This window comes from Micromys minutus (assembly GCF_963924665.1).
Source record: "Micromys minutus genome assembly, chromosome: 29".
NCBI lineage: Eukaryota > Metazoa > Chordata > Mammalia > Rodentia > Muridae > Micromys > Micromys minutus.
The window spans coordinates 25588923-25599254 of NC_137964.1; positions in this window are offsets into that span (position 1 = coordinate 25588923).

Consider the following 10332-nt stretch of genomic DNA (forward strand, 5'->3'; position numbering starts at 1 on the left):
TTTTTTAAGGAGGGTCTTGTGTATCCCAGGATAACCTCCAACTTGCTATATTGCTAAGGAGACAGAACTCTGGATTCTCATGCTTCCACCTCTTCCGGGGAAGGATTTCAGTGATGGACCACTCCTCTTGGTCTTGAAACCTCATACTTTCAGTAAAAGAAAAGTTTCATTTTTGCATTCTTTTTATAAAAACACGCTTCTTTCTGACTGTGAGGTCACTGTTCTAATTTTAGTGTGAGAAACTTTGGTTTGCTAATTTATGATGACATTACTTTCTATTTCAGGGCATAGTGGGACTGTTCTCTGAGCAGTTGGGTGTGGCTATTTTTGGGAGGGTGGGCAGAGTGAAACCAAGTCCTGATATGTAGGTTGTTCCTGAAATGTAGATGAGGATGGTCCTGAACTCCCAGATCATCATACCTTTATTTCCCTACTTTTGAGATTTCAGACCTTTTTGTTTATTTTTACTTAACTTTATTTTAATTGATTAAAATATAACTTCAATACATTTATGGGCTACGGTGCAATGTGTCAATATATGTAAGCAGATATATCTATTTACATCTTATTTTTATCGAATTTTATTTATCTATTTTGTGTGCATGTGTATACTTGTACCTGGATGCACCAGAGTCCACCCATAGAGTTCAGAGGACAATCTCCAGGAGTAAGTTCTTGACTCCCACCATGAGCATGAGCATGCTCACCAGGGATGGAACAGAGACATCAGGCACCTCAACCCACTGAGACGTCTTCCCAGTCTAATCCTTTTCTTAAACGCCTATCTACCTATCTAGCTGGTATCTATCAATCATCTATCTACCTGTCTGTCTATCATCTATCTATCATCATCTATTTATCGTCTTCTGTCTCTCTATAATCTATCATCTCTATCATCTATCATTTATCTATCTATGTTCTACGGGTAGGACACAGGTATTTGTGCAGATCAGAGGACAGCTTGTGGTAATCTCTTCTTTCCTCATCAGCATGGAGAACTCCCAGGTTTCTGTGCTATGTTGTGGTCCTTTAAGTGGGGTGTCACCGTCACATGCTCCAGGACAGGAATCTGGTTGGGAGCTAGAGGACTCCCACCATTCTCAATTATATGACTTTGAGGTTTTGAACTTTTGCAACTAACTTACCAGTTCTTCTGTCTGGTGGCACAGTCCACTGCCCTACAGTGCCCACTGCCCCATAGATAGATAGATAGATAGATAGATAGATAGATGATAGATAGATAGATAGATAGATAGATAGATAGATGATAGATAAATAGATAAAGACAAGCTTTCTCTGTGTAGCCCTGGCTGTCCTGTTGCTGGGATCAAAGGTGTGTACCATTCTGGTGTTGCTCCTCCTGGTCCTCCCCCACCTCCACACTCCACCCCCCCCCCACTCCATATCTGAGTTCAACTGAGTGTTAGATTGATGGACATGGCTGGTTAACTAGATACAAGCCAGGTGGGAAAGTGTGAGAATCAAACCGAGTTTGCTGTGTTTTATTGGTCCTGGATCACTTTCACGACTGTAACCAAGACAATCAATCTTCTTTGTAATTATTGTTGAGTCGAATGAAATCATTGCATCCTTTAAGGTTATCTTTGGGCCTGGGAACATGGCTCAGTTGCTGGAATGCTTGTCTGTCATGTAGGAGGCATGAGTTTAGATCTTCAGTACTGCATAAAAACAAGTGTGGAGGGCAGACCTATAATCCCAGCACTGGGGAAGTGAAGCAGGAGGTATTCAAAGTCACTCTTTGTTGAGGTTTGGTCTCTTGCTATATATAGTAATGGCAAATTCTGTATCCCAATATCTAGTTGCCCAGAGGGTGCATTCACAGGTATACCAGCTCTTGTTGTGCAAGCGTCGCTCCTTAATTTAAAATTATTGGTTAATAAAGATGCCTCCAGCCTGTAGCTGGGCCGAAGAGAAGAGAGGTAGGTGGGGCTTTGGTGCCAGGGCTTGGTGTCTGAGGAGAGACCATGAGGAAAGGGAGAAGAGATAAGAAGAAGGTACCAAGGGATGGGTGGCTCGTGAGGGCCAGCATGTTCAAATAGTGGCCCCAGCGGGACACGGCAAGTGACATCTTGGGGACACTGACAGGGAAGTAAACAAACTAGCACAGAGCTTTGACATTTGCTCAGCTCTAATGCTGTCAGGCTTATTATAAATATAAAGGTTTTGTGTCTTTTATTTGGGAGCTAAGTGATCTAAGGTGAGGTGGAAACCACCAAATGATATTTACTGCAGCAATTCTTGGTTACACACTGAATTAATTGAATGCCAGCCTGGAGAGAAAGAAAGACAGACAGACGGAAAGCAAGAAAAGCAAGCAATGAAAGCCAGAGGGTTCATTTGGAGGAGCAAGAATAAGAGAAGAAACTGAGAGAGGATATGATCAAAGCATATTAAATATGTACACAATAGTGAGAGAGTGAATCAAATGTGTATTTTATAAAAATAATTTTCCATCTGTAAAAATGGAGGTCATGATTGTCAGGTGGAGACTTATGCCTTAAAGCTCTGCCGAGTAACTGAGCAAACACTGAAAGGGGCGCGTGCAGAGAGAGGATGTTAGTAGTTTTAAACCCAGAGAGTGAAAGAAACTGGGCGAGGAAGATTTTACAGGGCCTCCCAACTCCAACCCCTGCCCTCCTGTGTACCCAAAACGGGCGCAGGCCTTTCTTCTTTTCATAGCCTGGGTAAACGAGCCACTCCTGAACTCTCTTGCCTGAGGCTTCATGTGTGTCCTGATGAAAGTTAGGATCAAGTCAACCCTGTTTCCAGAGCAGGCTCATGTTCACCTGTGTTTCTAACCTTCTAATAAAGAGAGCAACCCTGCAAGACAAGCCCATTCTTGTACAGTAATCTCCATTCACACAGAAGCGCTATGCCACAGTATTGGGGAGTAATTCACCTCTAGTGCAGGTGGCTGCTTTCTGCCATGTTCTTCCTAGCTCATGTTCTTCATACTGTGCCCTCACTGGATGGCCAACCCAGAACAAAAAGACACCCCTTCTCTTCTCACTGAGCTTAAATTGAATGAACATGAAGGGGAAATTTTCCGAACGGCCGTACCAGTTTCTGCATTGAACGCCCAAAAGTTTGGTGGCTTGAGGAGCACCAAACCCTCTCGCAGCACTGGAGATGACAAGTGTGAAACTGCCTGTTGGCAGAGCCGTGGTTTGAGTGTGTCATGTCTGAACACTTGGTTCCCAGATGGGAGTGCTGATTTGCAGAGACTGGAACTGTCCGGACATAGTGCCTAGATAGTTGACTTAGGCTGTAGAGGTGAGCCTTAGAGCTATGGCTGGGTGCTGGTTCTGCTGAATTCCCTCTTCCTACTCTGCCAAGATGTGAGAAAGCCATGCCACTGAGCACTGTTGCTGTGGGTGGTGTGCCTCCTTCTGTTATGCCTTTGCAACCATGAGGGACATTTTCTGCTCAAATTTGAGACAAAGAACTTCCTTTATTTCTAAGGTAATTGTGTAACAGTGATGTAAAACTAACAAATCTGTGGAGTGAGCTTTCTTTGTTTTTCCTCAACTTCTGGTGGCTCCAGGTATTCCATGTCTTGTGGCTGCCTCAAGCCAGCTTCTACCTCTGTCCCTACCTGACTTATGTCCATCCATCAGCCCAGAACGATCCCACTTCGAGACCCCAGTTTTATCTGCAAAGTCGATTCTTTCTGAGAAGTGAGCTCATGTAATCTGAGAAGCGAGGGCATATGTGGGTTCTTTTTTGTTTTGTTTTGTGTTTGTTTGTTTGCTTAGAACTCACTATATAGTCCATGCTGGCCTTAAACTCATAGCAATTCACCTGTTGCGGTGGCCAAATTGCTGGGCTTACAGGTATGAGCCACTATGCCCAGCCTTTTACAATTTTTAATTTAGAATATTATGGTGCCCATGATGTCCTTAAACTCACTGTAGCGAAATTTTAATCCAGCAACATGGCTGCTTTGCAAGAGCTCACATCCAAAGCCCTACATCTGTGTGATCTGGCTGGAATACAGAAGTGTCCTTAGTACACACCTTTAATCCCAAACAATGAAGGCAGAGTTAGTTTGTAGAAGGAAGCACTCATGTTTGAAAGTGAAGTCTAATTAAGGGGCAGACAAAGTGATGACTCATCTGCTTGCTGTTCTTGTAGAAGACCTGAGTTCACATCATAGCATCCATAGCAGGGAACTCAGAACCATCTTCTCCATCTCCAAGGGATTCAATACCTTCTGCCCTCCAAAACCACCTGTACTCACATGCACACACCCTTACACAGAAACACACACACATACACAAGACTAAAATAAATCTTATCATGTCTATTCTAGGTGTAAAATAAAATAGACTAAGATGTATGGATATGGGGCTGGAGAGATGGCTCAGTGGTTAAGAGCACTGACTGCTCTTCCAGAGGTCCTGAGTTCAATTCCCAGCAACCACATGGTGGCTCACAACCATCTGTAATGAGATCTGATGCCCTCTTCTGGTGTGTCTGAAGACAGCTATAATGTACTTATATACACGAAATAAATACTTCTTTTAAAAAAAGATGTATGGATATGTGAATGTGAGCATAAAACTATTTTACTACCATTTGTTTTTTTTTTTTTCCTTAAAGACTGGGGTCTCATGTAGCTCTCAGCCTGTCCTTGAACTCTGTGTGTAGCCGAGGATGACTTTGAACTTGTGGTCCTCTTGCCTCTCCTTTTACTGTGCTGAGATTATAGGTGTGAACTACCACAGTTTCTTTCTGTGTTGGAGACAGATAGAGGGAGATGAGCGTTCTGTCCATCTAGGTACAAAGTACAATGAGGAGTCCCTTCTCCAGGGAGTGAGGTCCACACAGTTGGAGAAGTTGGACTGATACGTTAGATGTGGAAATACTTAGCCATGCTCATCAGTCATGGTCACGTTTCCCTGGCAGCTCAGTTAGTTATCCAGACCTTTCAACCCTGTATTTTATCCATCCAGGATAGGCCTCACTATTCCCAGCTGGAGGGATCGATGGACACATTGATTAATTTCTAATGCAAAATCCATTTACTTGCGTGTACCCACTTTTTATATTTTATAGTGTCAATCAGTGAGATAATTTTCTCTGTGATTTTCACAACCATGACTATATTTTAAATTCATTTGTTTCTTTGTTTGCTTGAGGTTTCACTATATAGCCCAGCCTGAATTGAACTGGCAGCAATGCCCTCCCTGTCTCAAAATTACAAGTGCAAGGTGCCAGCTATGGCTGGCCTTCTGTATTCTTGGCAAGTCCCCTGACATATTCTATTTTCTTTTAAAGATTTACTTATTTATTTTGTGTACAATGTATGCCTACACAGCAGAAGAGGGCATCAGATCTCATTACAGATGGTTGTGAGCCACCATGTAGTTGCTGGGAATTGAACTCAGGACCTCTGGAAGAGCAATCAGTGCTCTTAACCACTGAGCCATCTCTCCAGTCCCCCTTGACATATTTTTAATATTTGACTTGCTAGCATCTTTCAATAAAAGTCTAAAGAAAAACTTTTAAAAGTGTTTTTATATACGTGTTGCTTTGCTTTATTGCTTTGAGTTATAGCCTGTGTGAGCTCTGGTTTCAAAGTAACTTGTTATTCTGTTCTCTGTGGTCTATTTCAGCCACGATTGTTAATATCAGTTTCTACCTCCATTCTTGGTGACATTCTTTTGGGAGTAATGTTGTGGCGAACTGTACTAATGCCTCCTTAGAAATAAAAAACAGATATTTACCATCTCTCCCAGATCTTTGGGGTAGCAAATACCTTTTATAGTCAAGACTATAATCCTAAGATTAAGATATAAAGCTGTTTGAATTTTGTGTGTATTTTCTCTTTCTTCCGTCTTCTTGCTCATACGGAACAGTTCACTCTCCAAGGTCACTGGAAGCCTGGTTATCTCATCTGGCTCTTGCCGGACTGCAACATTATATAATGCTCAGATGTTTTTGTAGGACAAAGGGAAAAAACATACAAAAGAGCCTGTGAGCAGAAACAAAGGGTAATACAGCTTGCCTAAGCTTTTCTGTGAGAAACCGAAGCGTTATAGTTTTACAATGTGCAGGGCTGGGGAATGGCTTGGGTGCAAATGCTTGCCTTGTAGGCATGAGGATCGGGGCCGGACCCCAGGGCCACCATTCAAACAAACAAACAAACAAACAGAAAGTGCCAGCTGAGGCTAAATAGTGAGACCCTGTCTCAAGAAAACAGAAGATAACAAACAACAAACTGGAGTCCTTGGGACCCTCAAGGTGGCAGAAAAGAGTCAACTTCTGCAAGGTGTCCTCTGCCTCCATGTATAAGCCATGACATGGGCACACCTACATACACACACAGACCCCTACATACACACCTACCTACTACACCTATATACACACAGAGACACACACACACCCCTAAATACAAACCTACCTACACCTATATACACACACAGACACACATGCACACACCTACACACACACAACTACCTACTTACACGTACATATACCTATACACACACACCCCTACACACACACCTACATACTTACACATACATACACCTATACACATACACACAAATTTTTAAAAAAACTAAAATCAATTAGGGGATGGAGAAATGGCTCAGCTGATAAGAGCACTGGCTGCTCTTGTAGAGGATCCACATAGTGGTAGTGGGAACTTTTAACCCCAGCACTGGAGAAGCAGAGGCAGTTGGATCTCTGAGGCCAGCCTGGTCGAAAAATCAGGTTCCAGAACAACCAGGGCTAGCCTGAGAAACCGTCTCAAAAAGCAAAACCAAAAGCAGCCAAACAAACAAAAAGAGAACCCCTTTTTTGATTTTCTGTCAGTATATAATGTAATGCCTAATTTTCAAAAACTAATTACAATACTGATCTTCAACTTGGCTGTTCACGCTTCTAGGCACCAGGCTGGGCGTTCATCTCATAAAGTATAAGCCTGTTCCTATAAGGGGGTTGCAGGAAAGCCAGAGCTAAACAGAGAAACCCCGTCTCAGAAATAAACAAATAACAACAAAGAATGATTACAAAGGGCTGGAGAGATGGCTCAATGGTTAAGAGCACTGACTGCTCTTCCAGAGGTCCTGAGTTCAATTCCCAATAACCACATGGTGGCTCATAACCACCTTTAATGGAATCCAATGTGCTTTTCTGGTGTGTCTGAGAACACCTACAGTGTACTCATATACATAAAATAAATAGATAAATATTTTTAAAAAGATTACAGAATGGTATAAATGGTTGGTAGTGAGGGAAAGGGGTGTGGTTAAAAAGATGCTTTATGTCCATTCCATGAGAGCTGTGAAAATGGAAAGACCATCTTGTTCCATTTCCCATTGTCTTGTTTTAAATTAATAGATCTCAAGCCCTAAAAATGCTTGTATTGAACTTTTTATATTTGAGCTAAAGATTACTAAACATAAAAAACAAAAATACAAACAAAACAAAACTTATTAGTTAATTAAAACATCCTGGGCTGGAGAGATAGCTCAGAGGCTAAGAGCACTGACTGCTCTTCCAGAGGTCCTGAGTTCAAATCTCAGCAACTACATGGTAGCTCACAACCATCTGTAATGGGATCTGATGCCCTCTTCTGGTGTGTCTGAAGATAGCCACAGTGTACTTATATATAATAAATAAATCTTAAAAAAAAAACAAAAACCAAAACAAAATTCCTATTTCTAGTAAAGGTCAGGATACACTGGAACCTTAATGTAAAGCCTACTTTTGAAGGAATAATTAAGCTTATTATTATTATTGTTATTATTATGGGTTTTTTAAAAGATTTATTTATTTTGTCTATGTGAGTACACTGTACCTGTCAGACACCAGAACAAGACATGAGATCTCATTACAGATGGTTGTGAGCCACCATGTGGTTGCTGGGAATTGAACTCAGGACCTCTGGAAGTACAGTCAGTGCTCTTAACCACTGAGCCATCTCACCAGCCCCTATTATTGGTTTTTCAAAGCAGGTTTGTTAGTGTAGCCTTGGATGTCCTAGATCTCATTCACTCTGTAGACCAGGCTGGCCTCAGACTAAGATCCACTTACCTCTGCCTCCCGAGTGCTGGGATTAAAAGCATGGACCACCATCCCGGGTTAACCAGTTCTTGTCAGACCAAATGTACGATTAGTATTTTAATTTGTGAATCAATGAATAAAAGAATTTTTTTGTGGTTACTGGGAATTGAACCTAGGGCTCCATCTAGACTAGGTAGACACTCCTAACTGAGCTATATCTCCAGACCCAAGAAAGAACAGTAGTGTGTATACATAAATATAAATATATGTATAGATATATAAAGTATGTATGAATGTATGTATATCTGTTCTACTCTCTCTGTTGGTGAACAGTGCTAAAAAAAATACTTCTCTCAGGAGAGCCCTTTACCATATTTTTACTTTTGGCCATGAAAAAGGATTTGAAGAGCACTGCTTTATAGACTGGGTAAGAATTATAGAAAGTCGGGGTTTAGAAACAGATCTGACCATTTCCCTCTCTCTTAATTCTCAGAGACTGAAAAAAAAAAAATCTAGTGTATAGGAATAATCTTTTTTTAAAAAAAGAAAGTTGGATCATTTAATTTTCTTAATAGCATTAAATTTTTTATTTTAATTTTTTTGTTGTTTTTGTTTTGAGACAGGGTTTCTCTTTGTAGCCCGGGCTGTCCTGAAGCTCTCTGTATCAACCAGGGAACCTCAAATTCACAGAGATTAGCTTGCACCACTATGCCCAGTACCAAACATTTTTCGACTCCCTTCGCCTATTCTAGGAACTACACATGATTCAGCCAGGCACTTGAGGCCAATTCAAATTTCGCTTTTGCAGCAACTTGAAACGTGGGATTCTTTGGGAACTGGAGTTTCCTCTCTGGCTTTAAGCCGTTTAAGTTCACACACAGAAATCAAAGTGTCAAGAGAAAACTCCAAGAACTCTACTATGGTTAACATTCACACGCTTTCACGGAAGGCTTCCCTCCAGATAACAATCTGCACACAGCTCATTTTGCAGGGAATGCCATGTCCCCAAGCCTTTGGCTTCTTCAATGGCAGGAGCATGGCTCAGGCTAGCCCGATCAAGAGCAAACAGATCAAACAGCTTTTTGTTTAAATTGTTTCACACGAAACAAGAAGAGGAACCCCCATTCCACCTCCACTCCCATCGTTTAATTGAATATGGGGTATGTAAAAAAAAAAATATGGTCAAGAGTAAAAGGTTTCAATGCGGGGAGAGATGACCCACACCTAAATCCCAGCAGGTGGATCTTTGAGTCGGAAGCCAGCTAGCCTGATCTACAGAATGAGCTCCAGGGCAGCCAGGGCTACACAGAGAAACCCTGTATCCAAAAGCAAATAAATAATCACTTGGACATCAATGGTGTTGCACAGAGTGGCTTCCCGGAAGTCCTGGTGCTGAGCTCGTGACCTGACCTGCACACTTTGCGCCGCCCATACCGGAAACACTTGCCACGAAGAAACAGCTTCCGGGAACACCTCTCTCCACTAAGGTTCTAGACAGCTCTCTTGTTGAAGTATGTGCAAAGTTTTATGCTTTTACAGAAATATGAGCAAAAAAGAAAACACAGTGATTTAGTCTTGGAAAACAATGACTTCGAATATTTTTCTACCATCGTTACTCAGCATAAAATTCCCAAAACGTCGGTGTCTTCTTTGTATTTATTGTATGAGTGTGTTAGAGTATTTTCAAAAATTGCTGTTTGAGGCGCTGATTTGAGGGTAGGTTTGTTTGTTTGTTTGTTTGCTTGCTTGCTTGCTTGCTTAAAAATATTTAAATTTATTTCATTTATTTAAAATATTAATGTCATTTAGTTATTTATCTGTTTATTTGTGTGGGGTCAGAGGCTAACTTACTGGAGTGGGTTCTTTTCTTCTACCACGTGGCTCCCAGGATTGACTTTGGGTTGTCATGTTAAGCAGTAAGTACCTTTTCTAGACCCATTTCCCTGGTCTGTTTATTTATTTTGTCTATTGCATGTGTGTGTGTGTGTGTGTGTGTGTGTGTGTGTGTGTGTGTGTAATTGTAAAGGCCAGACATCAACCTGGGAATTTGTTCCTGAGGAGATATTACCTTGTGTTTTGAAACAAGGTCTCTCACCATGGAGGCTAGGTTGACAGCAACTGTCCCAATGATAATTTGTGCTGTCGCTTCGCCTAAAGTAGGATTACAAGCAGGTATCATGAGTTGATGCCTGGCTTCTTCTTCTTTTTGTTTCTTTTTTTGTTTGTTTGTTTATTTGTTTTTTGTTTGTTTTAGTATTAAAGACAGATCTTTATTTTAAACTCTGATCTACCAAA